Source organism: Ziziphus jujuba, chromosome 11 (assembly GCF_031755915.1).
Source record: "Ziziphus jujuba cultivar Dongzao chromosome 11, ASM3175591v1".
NCBI lineage: Eukaryota > Viridiplantae > Streptophyta > Magnoliopsida > Rosales > Rhamnaceae > Ziziphus > Ziziphus jujuba.
The window spans coordinates 22204042-22223758 of NC_083389.1; positions in this window are offsets into that span (position 1 = coordinate 22204042).

The window sequence follows — 19717 nt, forward strand, 5'->3', positions numbered from 1 at the left end:
TTTATGAGTATTTTGGTAATTAAAATATTTATAGAACTATAGAGAGTTATTTCTACATTCTAAAAAAAACATTTCAATTTATTTATTTCAAAAGTATATTAGTTTAAGCTAAAGTTTACTAGATATATTAATTAAATATAAATTTTTTTAAAAAATATAAATATTAGATTAAAAACAGGAAATGGTTTTCAATTAAGCATATATTCTTTTCTCTTACGCTATGTTTAAAATTAACAAAAACAGAAGAGGAAAAAAAAGAAAAAAGAAAAAAGAAGAGGTAGGGAAAGAATATGAGAGGATAAAAAAAATTAAAAAATTTTCTTATATTTAATTCAACAATTTGCAAGGAGAAGGGGAAAAAAAAAAAAAAATCAGCATCAGTCTTACACAAACTGAGAGAGATAAAAAGAAAGGAAAAAGTTGACTGGCGACACACAGAAGAGAGAGAGAGAGAGAGAAAGAAAGAAGAGAGATATATCTATGTATAGAGAGAGAGAGAGAGACCCACGGGAAAGAGAGGAGAGGATCACGATAGTTAGTTAGTTATATATATATATATATATTTTTTTTTCCTTCTCTCTCTCGCTCTCTCTCTCTCCCCAAAGAATTCCTAATTTCCTCGCAATTTAGGAGGAAAATAGAATTCCATATTTCAATTTTATAATTTTGTCTTGAGTTTTCCTTTATATTTTGGGAATATTTCCATTACATTTTTTGAAGTTTTGAATAAATACAAAATTATTTTTTAAATTTTTAAATAATCAACAATATCTTCTACTGACAAACTTAATTCGAAAGTTTTGTTAATTTATATTTTTAATTAATTTGATTTAAACTATGTGATAATTTTTAGTTTAAATCATATAAGATTTTTTAACTAAGTAATAAATTGTTAAATATATTTAAGGGTTAAATTCACTAATATTCCCTGAAATTTAACTATATTTTAAATCATAGTCAAAGGTTTTACACATTTCAAAAATATTATCTGTGCAATTAATTTCCATAAAAAAGATTTTCTCTCTCCAATGTATCAGTGTAAATAAATAATTTTGTAAAAATTAATTTAAAGATTCGAAAGTTTTGTTAATTTATATTTTTAATTAATTTGATTTAAACTATGTGATATTTTTTAGTTTAAATCATATAAGCTTTTTTATCTAACTAATAATTTGTTAAATATATTTAAGGGTTAAATTCACTTACACTCCTTGAAATTTAACTATATTTTGAATTATACTTAGAAGTTTTATGTATTTCAAAAACACTCTCTGTGCAGTTAATTTTCTCCAAAAAGATTTTCTCTCTCCTATATGTCAAGGTAAAAGAATATCAATTCCTTACAATTGAAAAATAACTTTTATGTTAATTACTAATATAGTTTTTATCATATAACCCTTATCCAAATATTAAATATTCGCCTTTATCTTTGTTACTGTTTTACCAATTTTATAGTTGTTACATAATTTGCAATTTTTTATCAACTTTTTTTTCTTTTTTGTTTTATTATGTAATTATATATTTAGATTAATTAAATTTGAAAGTTAACTATATGTATATAACCCAGTCATGAAATTATAATATCTATTTATATATATATAAAATAAATGACTACATTGTAATATTAAAATATTAATAGATTTCACTTAAATAATATAAAGCAAAAAATCTATTATAAGTAGCTTCAATTTTATTCTTCACTTTTTGAAATCATAATATTTTTTAAAATTATTTTTTTTGGAAACAAAATTTTAATGGTCTTTGAAAAAAATGGTATGGTTAAATACCATATAAAAATTTATTATTATTTGTCCATCAATTATTTTATTTTTCACTCTCACAAATATTTCATGTAATTTTTTATTCAAAAAAATAACTTTTAGATAAGTAAATTACAAATACAAACATAATTATCAATAGTAATACCAAGAAATACAGAAATACATTGAAAAAATGAAGGATACTCATAATGAATAAATATTGAAAAAACAAATTTGGAATCATATTAAAAATAAATATTTTTTTACAGTAATATATAGAAAAAGGATCCAACGTAAAGTGAAATACAAAGGGTTTTTTTTTTTTAAAATGACCACCGTATAAATCAACAATTGAAAAATAACAAAAAAAATATTTTCTTTTTCAAAAATAACTACCTTTTTACGTATTTGAACTAAAATACCCTTTAACAATACAATTTTTTTTTCCACTTTCCTTCCAAAAATGCACTGCTAAATTTGTAGCTCGCTCTCAGACACATCTCTCCTCTCCACCTCTCTCTCTCTCTCTCTCTCTCTCTCTCTCTCTCTCTCTCTCAATTTTTCATGTTTAAAGAGATGTTTTCTGGTTGTATGAAATTTTTTCTCTATGTTCGCGACTTGAGAGGGATTTTTATTTTGTTTAAATTTTCCTTGCCCTCAAAAAGAAATTTGTTTTGGTTAATAAAAGTTTATGTAATTAGTTAATTTTTGGTTCCGTTGGTTTCTGTTTATTTAGAGTTAAAATTATTATTATTCCATTATGGTTTTTAGTTGGGAAGACCACGATCTAGGGGTCCTTTAGGGTTTCGCCTTTAAGTCTCTTAGTTTCGGACAGGTTGAAGGATAGACATTTTTGCTTCTTTTGGATTCAGGTTTAGGGTAAGGGTTTTTGTTTTTAATTTTTAATTTTTTTAATTGTTTAATGGGTTTTTAGAGAATGAGTTGCTTTTCTTGCTTTAGTTCTCATCAGAAGGATGTTAGCAAGGTTGAAAATGATTACGGAACTCGATCCTCAGGTATCTCTCTTCTTCCCTATTTCTGCTAAATGTGGATTTTTTGTTTTTTTGTTTTTTTTTTTGTGGTATATGATACGAACCTAGGACGACCTGCTCCTAAACCCATAACAAAGATTGATTTGGACCGTCTAATTACAAATTATCAATGGAAAATCTCGACCATTTAACTATATTTGAGGTAAGAACCTTGGTATGGTGAAGACGCTACAATAGGGTGCAGAATAACCTATTGATAAGTCGAATTTGAACTTCACAAAGAAACCTTGAAAAGTTCGATATAGTTCTTAGAGAATTAAGAGAATCACTCTCACTTTGAATCAAAATTGTAATCTAATTTTTATTCATAACTTTTGTGCCTTTAAATCGGCAAAATAAATTACAAAACCTTCCTAAATTTGCTATAACTAATAATGGACGAAAATTAGGCTTGGGAAACCTAATGTGGTTAGATTTAGGAAACCTAATTTGGCTCCTAGTTTCCTAATTTAAATGGCCTTTAATTCTTTGGCCAATTCAACTCTAATAAATTAGGAAAGTAATTTAAAAACCTAATAAAAACTAAATTAGGAAAGTAAAAAGGCAACATGCCAAAATCCAATCAAGACATAAATAAAAATTAATGTTTTCCTAATTATAAAATTCAACAAAGCTTAGTTGGAAGCCATGTAGTTGCGTATTATCCTCCACGTGGTAAAAGTGCCATGTCACCATAGGATGCAGCGTCACCATCTATGTCATCAAAATTTGCCACATCATCATGTTATAGGATTTCTTGTGTTAAGCTCTCTTTTATGTTGGCATCCACCGTTCCAATCATATACACCAATTTTGGTTCATTTTTAGTAATAAACATGCTTCCTTGATATGTGAACACCTCTTGGATTAAACCATTTAATGCTTCTTTAAACTGCTTTGCTTTAGCTTTGGTTATTGGTCCTGTAGAGATTTGAAGTGGCTCCCGACTCCATCTTAAGGTGCTCCTAGTCATGTCCTCGTCAGTATAGTTTTGCTAAATGTGGCCATGATTTTCACAAAATAACGCTTAAAACTATAGGAAGTGGGAGGGGAAAGGCAAGTTTTGATGATGGTGGTATGTAGATTTGAAATTGCATTGTTTATCCAAATTCGATTTTTCTATATTAATTATTATTACTATTTTAAATTGTTTATTATTATTATTATTATTAGTATTATTAGTATTATTATTATATTTTGAGGGTTTAGGTTTTGAAGAATTTGTTTATCATGTGCAGAAATTGGGAGAGGAAAGGGAAAGCGTAAGGGTGAATGGCCCAAAAAACAATGTGGCTCGCAGTTTCACTTGGAAATGTCACAGCTAGTTGAGTAGTTATCAAGTGAGGGTAGCCCTCCAATTTCCTCAAGAGGTAGTGATGAAGTGAAGGCAATTTCTCCTTCAAGATCCGCCACGTATTCCATTAATTAATCTCTTTAGTTGCGAATCTGGGTTATCCATCCATCCAACATTGGCATTTAGCAATTCGAAATGGATTTTAGGCCTTCCTCCAAATTCAACAACCCAACGATCTCTTTGGCTATGAGCTTTATTATTTAATGCAATTTTAATTTCTAGTTGGAAAATCATCAAATAATTAATTACCATCGTCATCACTTACTATGAATATTTTTTTTGGCTAAGCACTCAGCTAATTAGGCATGCTTCAACAAGCCACTAAAAATTACATATGTGATTATATATTTAAACATCTTATTTTGTTTTTGGCCCCACTATTTGTTATACGTATGTATGCATTACAATTACTTTGTTGGTTAAATCATTGTCTTGCTTTAACGGCTTATTTGCTTTTCTAATCCATGCAAAATTATATTAAAATACAAACAAAGCCATGTTACACAGACCATAAAATTTATGCAAGAGTTATTTTTACTTCAGTAAGCACTCAATTTAGAGTTTCTTTCCAACTAACAATTGTTCCAAAATGGGGTAATCTCATCTTCTAGTCTCAAAGTTCATTTTTTTCCCCCTTATTTTCTTAAAGTAATTATATTTATAATCATCTTTTGTTATTTCTATTACTCTTCAGATATACAAGGATATAATGAGAGGCAAAACAATTGGTAGGTGGTTAATTTTTGAGCTTGGTACGCATTCGTGGCCGCTGGCCATGATGGTGGCTTTAACCATAGATGAGGGTGGTTTTGTGGAGTGTGGGTAAAAGATATTACTATGTTTGGTTTGTTTGGAAGTCATGAGTTTTAATTTTGATAGATATAGCTTGAAGATTGGAGTTGAAATTCTTGAATTTTGGATATGTGGGAAATTGGGTTTGGAAGTGGTATTGTAGAAGATGATGATGTAGCCATGGTGATGATATGGTATTCCATGTGGCGCGCTAAGGTGTCTCAGTGTTGAGGTGGCTGTGATGACATGGAAATTGTGTATTTTTTTATTTTGGCTACGTATTTATTTATTAGTAATATTTTTAGTTATTTTCAAATAGTTTTTAATATCATTATTTTTTATTCCCTTATGGTAAGGAGCAATTATGAGTGACTGTAGAGATGAGTGCTATATGGACACGGCTTAGGCGTGGCAAAAACTGTGAGTGAGATTTTTATTAGCATAAAATATTTAAACTATTATTGTTGAACTAAATTGGCCAGAGCAATTATTTATATTGGCATATTAAGTATAATGGCACTCTCGATATTTTATTTGATTTCTGCCAAATCTGAGATTTATAATTATATTGGAAATTATTATATAAATTGAACACTTTAAAACATGTTATTTTTGCCCATTTATTGCATATGATGATTTCTGGATGTGTGGTTTTGAAAATTTATTATATATATTATGCCACTTGTAATGTTGGATAGTATGGTTGATATTGGATGCTAATACTATGTAATTATTGATATTGGATATTGATTCGACATGTTTGAATATTGGATTCTTATATGATTCGGATTATGATGGCTTAAGGGCTAGGCTTTATCACTAATTTGGTTTGGTCAATCAAGGAATAGAAATAGGAAAGCAGATTGGATATAGGACAGTACATGGTACAGGTTGAAGCTTGCTTTGCTGAGCTCTGCTTGGTATGGAGATGTCTTTGCCATATGTCTTTGCCAAGTAGAGGGAAATTTCTATATGATGTTGAAGTAATTTGTTAGTTTGCTCTTATGTATAATGTACTTCTAGCTATTTTCTTAGTACTTATCTTGTACTGGGTGTATGTTTATGGAATACTTGGAAAGGGACGAAACTCTTTTCTGACTAGTGTCCAATTCCTATTTGAAACAGGTATTGGGCTAAAGTTATTAAGCTGGATTTAGTGTGGGTGTGCAAGGTCAATATGCTCCCACAATTGCAGGAGGACAACCATGACCGGCTGGCATGGCCCCAATATCAATGGCAGGAGGGGGGCCTGATATGCAAGGTTATAATGAAAAGAAAATGATGAAGCTTCGAGCAGAGAGAGATGGAAGAGCAGGAGGTTGAAGTTTAGAATTAAGCGAGAAGAGAAAATGATTTGATTTAGCTGCTGGCACCATTATCCATTGTACTACATATTTTTTTAGTGAATTTTTTAAAGCAGTTATACAATAAAATCATAACTTAAGTGTATGAAATTTTTGTTGAGCATATTAACTGGTTAAGCTTATAAATTATCACCTTCTTATATTTATTGTCCCATATGTGTTTACTGAATTTGATGAGTATAAGTTATGTTTTTTACTGAATTTTGGAAGAATGTTTTATATAGTTCTATATCAGTTATGATGATGGGTTTTGATGTTCATTTAACAAAAATAATGATGGATTTTGATGTAAAAATAACTAATTTACTTTCTTGAAAAAGTGACATTTTTATTAGGATTTATTTTTGCACAATCCCCTTCGGTGCAGATCAGTACCAACGTCTGGAAAATTTTCTGCTTGTTGGAAAAAATTTCCTTCTGTCGAAAATCAAATTCTGTCTGTCGAAAAATATTTCCTCCTATCGGAATTCAATTTCCTCCAGTTGGAAAATCATTTCCAATAGAAGAATAAATTAATATTGGGGTAAAAAAAAAAAAGAAAATAAGAGTTGAGACAAAATATGTCATGGATTCAAAAAGAAAAAAAAAAAAACAAAAAGAGGAAAATTATTAAACTAAAGTTTCTAAATACGTACTTCACCATTATCACAACACAAAAAAAAATTACCATTGAGTAGAATTTGGATCCATGATACAAAATAATTGTCAAAAGATAAAAATTTAAAATGCATAACACATTAAATTAAAAATCTCTAATTTGAAGCATAAGAAAATGGATTTGAACATCTCTACCTATAAGACAATGGATTTTGTGCATCTTTCGCCAATGGAAACTATTATATTTTTACCATTTCAATACTCCCAATGACCACCATTATTTCACACTAATGTTCCATCGTATAAAACTGCAATTACAATATCATTATCTTCCATTTCACTACAACATTAAATGAATAACATTTAACTAAATTAATAAATTTATAAAAATATGGATAGTACTAACATATTAACTATCTCAAAAAAATTAATTCTGTTTTTTCGCCAAATATAACATTTTCCTATTGGCAGAAAATTGACGAAAAACTAGTGAAAGCTGGCAAAGTAGAAGAAAATGGGAGAAGTTCATCTTTTTGCCAATTTTCCCATGCTTATACTGGTATTCCCGATTTTTCAGATCTACAAAATGTTTTCCCTATTTTCACACCTTATATAACCTAAATACCTCTAAACTGAAATATAACAGTTTATAAACTAATTTATTACATACCCAATTTTAAAAAATCTTAAAAAATATTTTTATATTTAATTAAAATAATGTAGAAGTTAAGAGGAAGAAAAAAAAAGAAAAGTTTTACTTAAGTTTAGCTTCAAAACTGAGAAAATACAAGAAAAAAAGAGGGAGAGTAGATGCCAAAAAGACAAGATCGATTGAGCAAAAAAATTTTTAAGATGAACCGGTGTTTCTTTGAGAAAGGAGGCAAAAGGAAAAAAGGGTGATATGTTTAGTAAGATTCAATTTAATCAAGGGTATTTTGTCCACAGTTGGCTTTTTTAAAAAAAAATTTTTTTGTTGCTATTTTTCAATTTTGGATGTGGCAAGTAGCTATTTAAAAAAAAAAACTCAAATACAAAAATTATAAATTGCAGAAAAAAATTAATAGTTCTCATAATTTATTATTACATCCTATATATATAGAGAAGATGATATCAAATAGTTGGATTAATTAAAGTAAATACTGAATTAAAGAAGATAATTTTGAGCTGAAAAAATCATGGACGATAATTAATTCTTTAGGTCATAAAACATTTTATTTAGGTAGAGCAGCAACTAATTTTTTTTGCTTATCTTTCTTCATTTATAAAATAAAATAATTAGTTAATTAATTTCTACCAAACAAAATTAAGAAGGATAATTAGTTTTTAAGGTAATAGAACACTTTATTTAGGAAGAGCTACAACTAATTAAATTCTTTGTTACTTTTGTAAAATTGTAATAATTAGTTTATTAATTTTCATTTTTAGGTATTAGAACATTTTATTTTGGGAGATCAACAACTATTTTTTTTCTCATTTCACAACACATAATAATCAGTTTATTGCTTTAAAACCAAAGAAAAAAAATTAAATAATTAATTTTTTTGGGGACTATAGAGCATTTATTTTAGGAACTGCAACACTAATTAATTTTTTTGTTATTTTTGATCATTTTATAAAATATAATAATTATTTTTAAGCTAATATACAAATAATCATTTATTTTATTATTGGGATAATGTCATCAAAAGTCCTTAAACTATATTATATTTGACATTTTATTCCCTAAATTATTTTTTGTGATAATTACATCCCTAAACATTTTAAAATAATACATCGTTGATCCCAAATCCAAATTCCATATAAATATTTAACAGAATATGCACATGCTTCTCATGTGCCAATTTTATGAGAACATTAAATGTCATTTTAACTTAGCAACCTTTTGTCTCTCCATTATCGTCACAAATAGTCGCAAACCATGAACTATGTAACCTTGGTTTTGAAATTCATAACTATGGGCTGAAAAAATTCCTCAATTCTAAGCATCCCATTAATTCAAAACATCCAGTTAATTTACAAAATAGGAAAAATTCAAAACAACTTTTATGCAACTTTATCATATAAGGTTGCAACAAGAAATGATAGATAACTCAATATTCAAATCCAAGTTAATTAACAGAGTTGGATAAAAATAAAGATATTATATATCAAACTTAATCAATTCTCCCAAAAAAAAAAAAAAAAGAAAAAAGTCAAATTTAATCCTTTTTTCTTTTAAAAAAAGTCAAATTTACTCTTTAAAAATATCAAATTTCTCCAAATTAATACCCAATGCAATAAATTGCCTAAAAAAAAGGATAAAACCTGCAAATCCATTTCTTCTCTTCCTTAAAAATTATCATCCACCAAAAATCGACTTCCCAAAATTCACAATATCCTCCCTATATGGACGCATATCTCTTAACGACCTGCTTCCCAACGACCCCTTGGTATCTGGAGTTGAAGTTAGCATAGAGCTTGAGTGTATCCTAGGTTCAACAACCTTTTTGCCTTTGATGAAGTTTTAAGTGCACCGATGATCACACCAAACAAGTAGCCATAACCAATATATACCAAAAGTACCCATAACCGATGCAGTGTTGAAAGTTTTATCCCTAAGAGTGATGGAGCTTTGCCTGATGAAAATTGAAAAGATGTTCCAAAAAGGATACACACATGGTTAATGAGTAAAAATGACCTTTAATACCCTCATAAAATTGGCACATGACATACATGTGTATATTCTGTTAAATATTTGGATGGAATTTGAATTGGGGACCAACACCGTATTGTTTTAAAGAGTTTGATGGTTTAATTGCCACAAAAAATGGTTTAGGGATTAAAATGTCATATAGCATATAATTTAAGCACTTTTAATGACATTACCCCTTTATTATTATATATCTAGAGCACATTTTTCAAGACGTATCAAATATAATTTTATAGTTTTCAAGATATATAATAATAAGTCAAAATTTTAACTTTTGCAAATGATTCAATTATCTTTTTCTCTGTTCACTGTTAAATATAATGGAATCTATATCTACATAATATATAAAAATAGAATAATCAAGTGTCACGTGTTCTCATATTATCATTTCAAATTTCCTTCAAAATCATTAATAAAAAAAATCATATCCTTTTTTTATTAGTTATGATCCTATCAAAATATTAATTAGTATTAAATAGAATAGTTATTTAAATACATGAAAATTTTCACCTTTATAGGTTGTATTCAAAAATATATTTTATTATTATTATAATATTAGATAATTGACTGAAAAGTATAAGATCTTTTATCTTTTATATGATATATAAAAGTAAAATAGTCATAATATTCTTATAAATTCCCTCCAAAATCATCAATAAAAAAAATCATTCCTCTCTTTTTTATTATTTATAATCTTATTAAAAATTAATTAATATCAAATAAAGCAATTATTTAAAAGCATGAGATTTTTTACTTTTTATGGTTGTATCCAAAATATATAAAACCTATTATTCTAACCATTATATATATATATATATCTGACATAATGTGTTTATACATATATAATAGATTTGGACGTGAATTAAAAGAATTGATTGAAAGAGTATTAAAATTTTTACATTCTATTGGTTGTATCAAAAAATATATATATAATAGTATATATGTATATAATATAAAGTGTATTTGCATAATATGGTTCCCTTAATCAAACATATTTTAAATATTTTTACATATATAAATATGATTGCATAAAAATTAATAAACATATATTCTTAGATGGATACGAAAAATTTAAGATATCATTTTCAAAATATAATTATTAAGTATGGAAAAATAAGTTTTATATTCAAAAAAAATTATTTTATTTACCAAATAAGTCATATATATTCAGTTATAAATTACTATGTGATGTCTTCTGGTTATTTAAAATTTTAGTATTCAATATTTTGATGGTTTTTATTCTTTCATATTTCTGTTTTAGTTATTAAAGTTTTCTTGTTTTTATCGTTTAATTTCAAATTTTTTTTTATGGATCCTAATCATAATCATATCCGTGGACATGAACCATGCTATGTATTTTTTATTGGAGGTGATGATACTGAATCAGGATATACTGTCGAAACTGATAAAAAAGAACAAAATATTTTTGACGAAGATTTTTCATTAATTATTAATTTACTTTTATGTATCAACTTTTTTAGGATAATGGAGGACAAAAATATAAAAAGGAGAAGATATAAGAAATTATTCAGGCTGAGGATATGTAAGAAAGAACAATCATTGTCTTTTGATGTAAACTGCAATCCAAACCATATCATTCTACTAAAACCCAATGAAATGAAGAAAAAAATCGGAGAAAGAAAACAACCCAGATGATCTTAAAAATAAAAAAAAAAGGAAGAATATTGTAACCAAAAAAGGGTCTGCGAGACCTATTGTTTTTAATGCAAAAAAAGGGGAAAACCGAGAGCTATCTGAGAAAAAATGTTTCAAGGGGCTTCAATTGAAAGTAGCAAGTTGATGGAAAAAATTGATTGGTTTTGCGATTTTTCTTTTCGTTTTGGTTTTTTATTTTTTTGTTTTTTTATTATTTTATTATTTTGTTTTCTTTTTCTCGAGTCATTGCTGAAAAGAACATTAGTGTGCATCTCCTTCTTATGTCTTGGTTGAAGCATGAAGGGTAGAAGAGTGATTAGGTGTTTAAAAACAAGGGTAATTTGGAGAAATAATCTAAGTATTTTATTATTGGTTTTTTAAAAAACAATTTTTAAATCTTTAATTGGAGACTTATTTTCCAACAAAAAAAAAAATTAATTGGATTGTTGGAGTCGTTCGCAAAAAAATTAAATATTAAATTAAAGAAAAGAAAAAACATTGAAATAATTTTATTTTTTTTAATTTAGAAGATGATTTTTGTAATCTTATAAAATAATAATGGAATATGTCTTGCCACCCCCACCGCCCTTACATACCTAATGACATAAATCAAACCAATTGTAGTTGTCATTGAAAAATAAAAAAGATAAAAAAGCAATTTTCGTTGTTAATAAATTTGCTTAAAATTAATTTTAAATATTTTTTTTTAAAATTTAAATTGGTTTTATAAATTGAAATCTATATAATATATTAAAATAGAATAGTTAGTATTACGAATCAGCATAATGTTTGTAGAGATGAGGACATCATCAAATAGTTAGGGCAATAAGCTCAACACTGGACAATAATAGGCATTAGGTAGTATAGTAGTAAATAGTAACCTTTATGGACTATGCTTGCCATACTTTATATACGGTCTAGATTGTCTTTAATGACTTCAGCATTTTCCTCTATTTTTTAAATTATTCCTTCACTTCTATTTTAGACCTTTCATATTCCCATAAAAACCTATGTTTTTAATTTTTCCAAGTTTATCAGGTTTATAATGACAATTAGTAGTTTCCTTAAATGTGTCTTTTTAATTCTAGAATCAAAACATATCTAAAAATATAGTTATAATAAAAAAAATATTCAAAAAATTATAATGTATATATTAATAGTTTTATTGTTATATTGTATTTATTTTATTGGTAAATAATAAAATTTTATATATGGTAATTAATAATGAAATAGATTTTCTTATTTGTATAATTTATATATTAATATTTTTATTAATTTCTCATATTTATTTAATTGTAAAATAATAAATTACCTTACAAGGTAAAGTATATGTGCCCATAAATAAATTACCTTACAAAATAAAAAATAAATAATAATAATAAAGGTAATTGAATTATATTATAAGGATTTAATATAAAAAAAATTGATTATTTCCAAGGAATAAAAAAAAATAATCAGAACAAAAAAACATTAAAAAAATATTTATAATCTCTATGTTAATAACTTTTTTAGTGTATTATATTTATTTTATTGTAAAATAAAAAGATATTATATATGATAATTAATAATTATATTTCATATACTAATACATATACATATATGGATATGAGATAAATGAAATTTAATTTCATAATGTATAGATTTCAATAATGAAATTGATTTACTTATTTTATCTTGATAAAATATATTTAACCATAAATAAATTATCTTATAAGATAAAAATGTATTTATATGTTAAATAATAATAATAATAATTAAATTATGTTATGAGGATTTAATATAGGAAAATTAATTATTTGCAATATAATAATATATAGATTTCAATATCATAATATAATTAATTATTTTAAATTCATTATGATTTTTTAATATCATAATATATAATTTCACTAATGAAATTGATAGTAACCATACATGGTCAATTTTCAAATTAATTCAAATAATTAAGGAAAAAAATTTAATTTGAAACAATGGTTTGATTTTAGGAATTTTAAAAAAATTACATTCATTATTTAAAGCAATATTTGTGTCTATATCAAGTTTTGAAGGTCTTCACTTATAAATAAGTAATAAAGCAAGTGATTTTTAATTATCAATCAATTAGATATACAACTATTGAACAATATTTCCTCCTTAATTTAAATTTTTGTTATAATAAAAATAATATATTTAATTAATTTATTTTGATTTAAATATAATTAATTTTCAAAATCATTTATTACAGTTATATATTACGTGCATCGCACGGGATCGATACTAGTAATATATAAAAGTAGAATAGTTAGTGCCACGTATCATCTTCATATTCTTCTAATTTCCCTTCAAAACCATTAATAAAGAAAAAATCATATTTCCTTCTTTATATTATTTATGATCCTATCAAAATATTAATGAATACCAAATGAAGCAGTTATTTAAACGTATGAGATTTTTTACCTTTTATTGGTTGTACTAAAAAATATATGCTTTTATTATTATAATATTAAATAATTAATTGAAAGGGTATGAAATTCTTTACCTTTTATGGATGTATCCAAAAATATATAAATATATATATTATTATTTATTAATAATAAATAACTATATATTTAATATTATAATATTATAAGTATAATTATCTCGGACATGAAGTGAGTAGCAAGTTGATCAGCTGAATATTATATATCATGAACGTAAAGTGAAAGAATAAAATATATTTTTATTATTATAATATTATATATGACATAATTGTATTTGCATATATATGGTTTGTATTTTAAATATTTTCACATATACAAATATGATTATAAAATTATATATAATATATATTCAAAAGAATGCAAAGTTTCAAAAATGACAAATAATAGCCAATAATGGTTTAGTCAAAAGAATGTTAGAATTATAAATTTTCAAAAGGGGGATTATTTTTATACCCTTGAAATGGGGTTTACATTTATAGAATTTTAAAATTTCCCAACTTTAAATGCCCAATATATTCCTATTTAATTTTAAAAGCATTTTGTTAATATTATTGGAGGGAAAAGCTAATTGTAAAGCCACTGTTTTCTTATTTAATAATTTTGAATATAAATTTTTTAACCCTTTTACCAAAACAAAAGGTTGACCAGATAACTTTATTTTTTGTTAAAATACTATTTGACTAAGCATTGAAAAAACACAGTAGCGACTTTACAAAAGCACTACCGAATATATCCAAATTTATTAGTCCTTTGTATTCATATAAATCCAAGGAAATAATTAACCATTTTTAATTTTTTTTTATAAGTTATGTAGAAAATCATCATTAGGATAATTTTGATTTAATTCAAGTATGAGTAGAAATTTCTAAGTAATAGAAAGTAATTCCAACTATGTCTGTGAGTTGTATATGATATGTAATTAATTAGTTAATTTTAATTGGTTTTTAAGAATCTTGTTAGATTACTATATAATGATTAAGTCTAATTTATAATGGGAATAATTTATTTCCTTTGTTGTATGATGCTTTATCTTTAAGCGCCTTATTCTTAGAGAAGAATAAAATCATTGAAAGAATATTCTTCAAAGCCATTGTTTTATATGGTATTACAGCATTCAATCCTAAAGAACTTTTTCTATGAATCAAATTCTAAATTCTAGAACTCTTATCTTGCATATTATATTTTTTGCATATTCAGTCATCTAAAATCCTATGGTTAATCTTCAATAGATCACACTAATTATACCAACAACATTAACACCAACACCAGTATCACACATCACTGTTCACTAAGACAATTTTGTAGTATATTTCAAAAACTCATTGTTTTATTACCTTTATTAATTAATATACTTGTTTAACTTGAATATTTAATTTTAAAAACAAGAGTAATGCATGTGTAACATTTCAAAAATTGTATAGTATCTTTGCTGCACAATACCAGAAGTAGATTCAAAATTTTCAATTTGACAAAGGCAAGGAATATACGAATGCATCCTTACGCAACTTCTTGAGCCATCATGGAGTTCCTCACAAAACCTTTCACTCTTATACTCCATAGTAGAATGACTTCATATAAAGAAAGAATCAATGGTTATTAAAGGTTGTCCATGCTTTTTTCTTTGGCATAAACAAGCATTGTGTGACGGTCCGCACCTTTGGAATGGCCTAGTAGTACTTTCATAAATATTTGACAATCGGGATCTTCGATCCTGGGCAGTGGGACTTTCTTAAGAATGTAACTAGGATGATGCATGTCGAATGGCGGGCCAAGATTTGAAGGTTTGCTAGCGAAAACCCCATTATGATTCCTCGCACAAAGTGATATCTGTTGCTGCCAGAAAGGAAATGGCTCAATAAGCTCTTTAGGGGGGTGGTCCGTGTCTGGTTCTCCACGGCCCCCGGCTCCAGCTTCGAGCTTGAGCTAAGCGAGCCTCCCATGGGCGACGGCAAGCCATGGGGCGAACATAAAGTGCCACGGAGATGGGCTTATATCTCCGAGGGACAGGGAGTCCCGAGAACAGTACCGGTAGGCGCTACGAGCTGGTATTGCACGATACTCTTGTGCCAAAGGCTGAGTGTAGCATTCGCTATGCCGTTCCTTATCGGCTATGCCAAGAACACACGTAGGCCTTTGTTACAAGGTTGTGGCAAATGTGTTAATGAGCGGGGGCTCGGGTTCTGCCTCGCTCAAGAGGGTCGGAAGCTAAATAGGCACAGACGGGGCGACACCGTGCCATCGGGTGACATTCGTATGTGGGCTTCTAATCTAGTATTGCTACTTGGGTAGTATGTTTGCACAATGCTGGCGTGCATGCTCTAGGGTTGGATGCTATTCAGGATGTGCATGGACCAAGGTTCGTATGATAGGTGGGGTTGCTGGTTAGATCTTCGTACAAGGTGGAGTAACAAGCTACCGAGCGGGCGTGAGGCCATCGGGCTAGCTTGCTGGGTGGCATGAGCCATGAAGATTATGAGAACCAGCAGATGGGGTGAGCATCTAGGCTATTAGCCATGATGCTGGGAAGCAATCATAGTCACCTATAAGCGAGACTCGCGAGAGTAGTTCTCGTCGGTGAACCTCAAGGGTGTACAATTGGTATCAGATGGGTCGATATATGAACTCGGATAGTGAAAAGGCTAGCCTTGACTAGAGAGTCTTGGCGTCGTATGGTCTATTTCCGCTGCATAAAATGTAGGACCATGACAGTTGGTATCAGAGCCTGGTTTGTCCTGCAATAGGGGAACCGAGAACGGATGATATTGGTTGGTGATGCTTGGATCCGTAGAACCCCGATGCTACTGTGAAGGGGGCATTCTTGCATGGTGCGTGGGTAGTTGTGGTGGCATGCCCAACTTGAATATGATGTGGGGATGTTCACCAAACGAGTACCAGTGTGCGATACAAATACACTTTAACTGGGATGCTCGAGTAGCGAGGCAAATGCGAAGTTCTTGAATGGGACAAGTATTTGAAATAAGTGATTAGTGCTCAGAAAGGAATTCATGCACTGTTAAATGAGGTGCCACAAGAGATTGCCAGCCACAATGCTCTTATAGGAGTACAAGTCGTGAGTAGTGCAGTTCTCTTGGGTAATCGAGGGCTTGTTAGCCATGTGTTTCTTTTGGGGTATTGATCTCAAGAACTACAGAAAATACCAAAAATAGATCTATTTTGACCAAAAGTCTTGACAGCCACAAAGAGTAGGGAAGAAAAAACAAGCTAGTGCGGCTAGGTGGTAGAGGCCACATTTATCTAAGAGAAATGACAACCTTGTCGAAGCGAATGAGAAGTCAAGACGAGTGGGTACAAGGGTGTATGTTCTAAGGGAAACTCCCGTTGAGCATCATTGAAAAATGGGGCCATCAGGGCCAAAGTTTAAATGCCATTAAGGCACAAGTATGGGCGAGAACTCAAGAGATCAGGCCAAGAGGGCCAAGGGACTGCCAAAGAAAAGACAGAGAGCAAGCGACGATGACAACAAGGCATGAAGGCCGATTGTTGAAATGCCGTGGAGGCACGAGCTTCAGAGGAAGCATAACTAGACCACAGAGCTTGGGTAGCCTCAGAAGTATTGGTGCACATGGGCACAAAACGTCGAATGTGGAGGCAAAAGACTTCAATAGGAGCAACAGCCTTGAGGGCATGGTGGTCAGTGCCATGGGGGCACGAGACTCTGGTGTGAGTCCATAGGGAAGCCATAAGTGAGCTGGTTCGGTGAGAGAGTAAACGTTTGCTTGGGTGGAATTCGGACGAGCACTGGAGTTAGGCGTCGAAGGCATAAATGGGGGAGTGTTCATTGTGTTGACACCCTACACCTTGGGCATAAAGAAGTGGCAGTTTTGGAAGCCTAAATCTAAGTTAGGCGGCGTGCATTGAAGCAAAAGTCTGGTTGAAGAAGTTCTTGAGGGACGATACCTTATCTTTAAATCTTTTGGCTAGAGTTGGATGGAGCCAAAAGTAGGCCCATGATCAAGTAGCCTTGTGGAGTTTGAAAGCCATTTATGGAGGGATAAGGGCCAGACAATGATAAGTCCAGGGAAACCTAGAACCTCACAAAAGCAAAGTGCCAAAAGATGTATGTAAGCATGGAAAGGGAAAGGACTATGAAGGAAAAGTCGGAGCGGAGACCAACAAAATGTCTTTATATGACTAAGAGGGTCAAATTTGAGTGTAGTATATTGCCGGAGGGCAAGATTTGGGTTCAAGAAGGAACCTTGGATGCGTGGAGCATTGCAAATTTGCCAGAGGGAAAAAATGGCTCAAAGGAGGAGCCGAGATACAAAAGTGAGCAAGATGAGGCAACGAACTAAGGAAGAGACTTAGTTCAAGATGACACTAGGTGTCAACAACCAAAATAAGGGGGTCTTAGAAGAGAGGACCTCCATTCAAGATGTGGTAACTCGTCGAGTAGAGGATGCCACTTGCGTAGGGGATTAACGTTGGAAGCCACAAGAATAAATGCACACTTGAGGGATGTTGTGCATCAATTTGCCATTGGAGAAGGCAAGCTAGCTTGAGATTTGCTAGCACATCACCATCATGGGGATGGAAATTTGAGCACGGGAACAAGAGCTGAGAAGGGAAACTTAGCTCGTCACGGCAATAGAGTGCCGAGGAAGCATGAAGTGGAGTTCAAGAGAGAAAAGAACTACCACATGAAAAACTCTCAAGTTTGGGTACCGTTGGGACAGTTGACATAGGGCAACACCTGAGAGGAGACAGTGTGCTCGATGAGTGGGTCAAGATCGCCATCGGATTATTTAATAGAGTTCGCTCCATGCAAGGACCTTAAAGGTAAGAGGGTGCCTTACTTTGGAGCTCAGGAAGCTATTCATCCAAGAGGGACAATAAGCGTTGGCTTGGATGCCAACGGCCATCTGAAGAGAACATCGTCCAAGAAGGGACACAAAGTTGGCTAGAGTGATGGCAACAAATGAGGAAAGCATTCGTCCAAGAGGGACAATAAGCATTGGCTTGGGCCAACAACAGAAGAGAACATAGTACAAGAAGGGACATGAAATTGGCTAGAGTGATATCAACAAATGAAGAGAGCATTTATCCAAGGGGGACATGAATCTGGCTAGGGTGCCATTAAGATATTCAAGAGGCAGAATTCGTCTGAAGGAGACACTATCTGCTTACAGAGTTGAAAGTGCGGGGCGAAACATTAAGTTATGCATAAGGAGGTGCACATTTTTTAGGAAAGCTTGAGTTTGGGTGAACGCATGCAAGAGATCCTTAGCCAAGTCCAAGAGTGGGCACACGAAGGTCGTCACAGAGGTGATTCTACAGAGGTAGAGGGACGAAGTATGCAGGATCTTGAGTTTAAGCCTGAAGAGCTTATGTGGATGAAAAGTGTTGCGCGGAGTGCAGGAGTCTTGAGGATAGCCAGCAGGCACGTCGATGAGGGCATCGACATAATGAAATGGGGGAGGATGTGACGGTCCGCACCTTTGGAATGGCCTAGTGGTATTTTCGTAAATATTTATAGATCGGGATCTTCGATCCCAGGCCTTGGGACTTTCTTAAGAATGTCACTAGGATGATGCATGTCGAATGGCGGGCCAAGATTTGAAGGTTTGCTAGCGAAAACCCCATTATGATTCATCGCACAAAGTGATATTTGTTGCTACCAGAAAGGAAATGGCTCAATAAGTTCTTTAGGGGGGTGGTCCGTGTTTGGCTCTCCACGACCCCCGGCTCTGGCTTCGAGCTTGGGCTAAGTGAGCCTCCCATGGGCAACGACAAGCCATGGGGTGGACATAAACTGCCACGGAAGTGGGCTTATGTCTCGGAGGGACAGGGAGTCCCGAGGACAATACCAGTAGGTGCTACGAGCTGGTATTGCATGGCACTCCTGTGCCAGATGCTAAGTGTAGCATTCGCTATGCTGTTCCCTATCGGCTATGCCAAGACCACACGTAGGCCTTTGTTACAAAGTTGTGGAAAATGTGCCAATGAGCGGGGGCTCGGGTTCTGCCTCACTCAAGAGGGTTGGAAGCTAAATAGGCA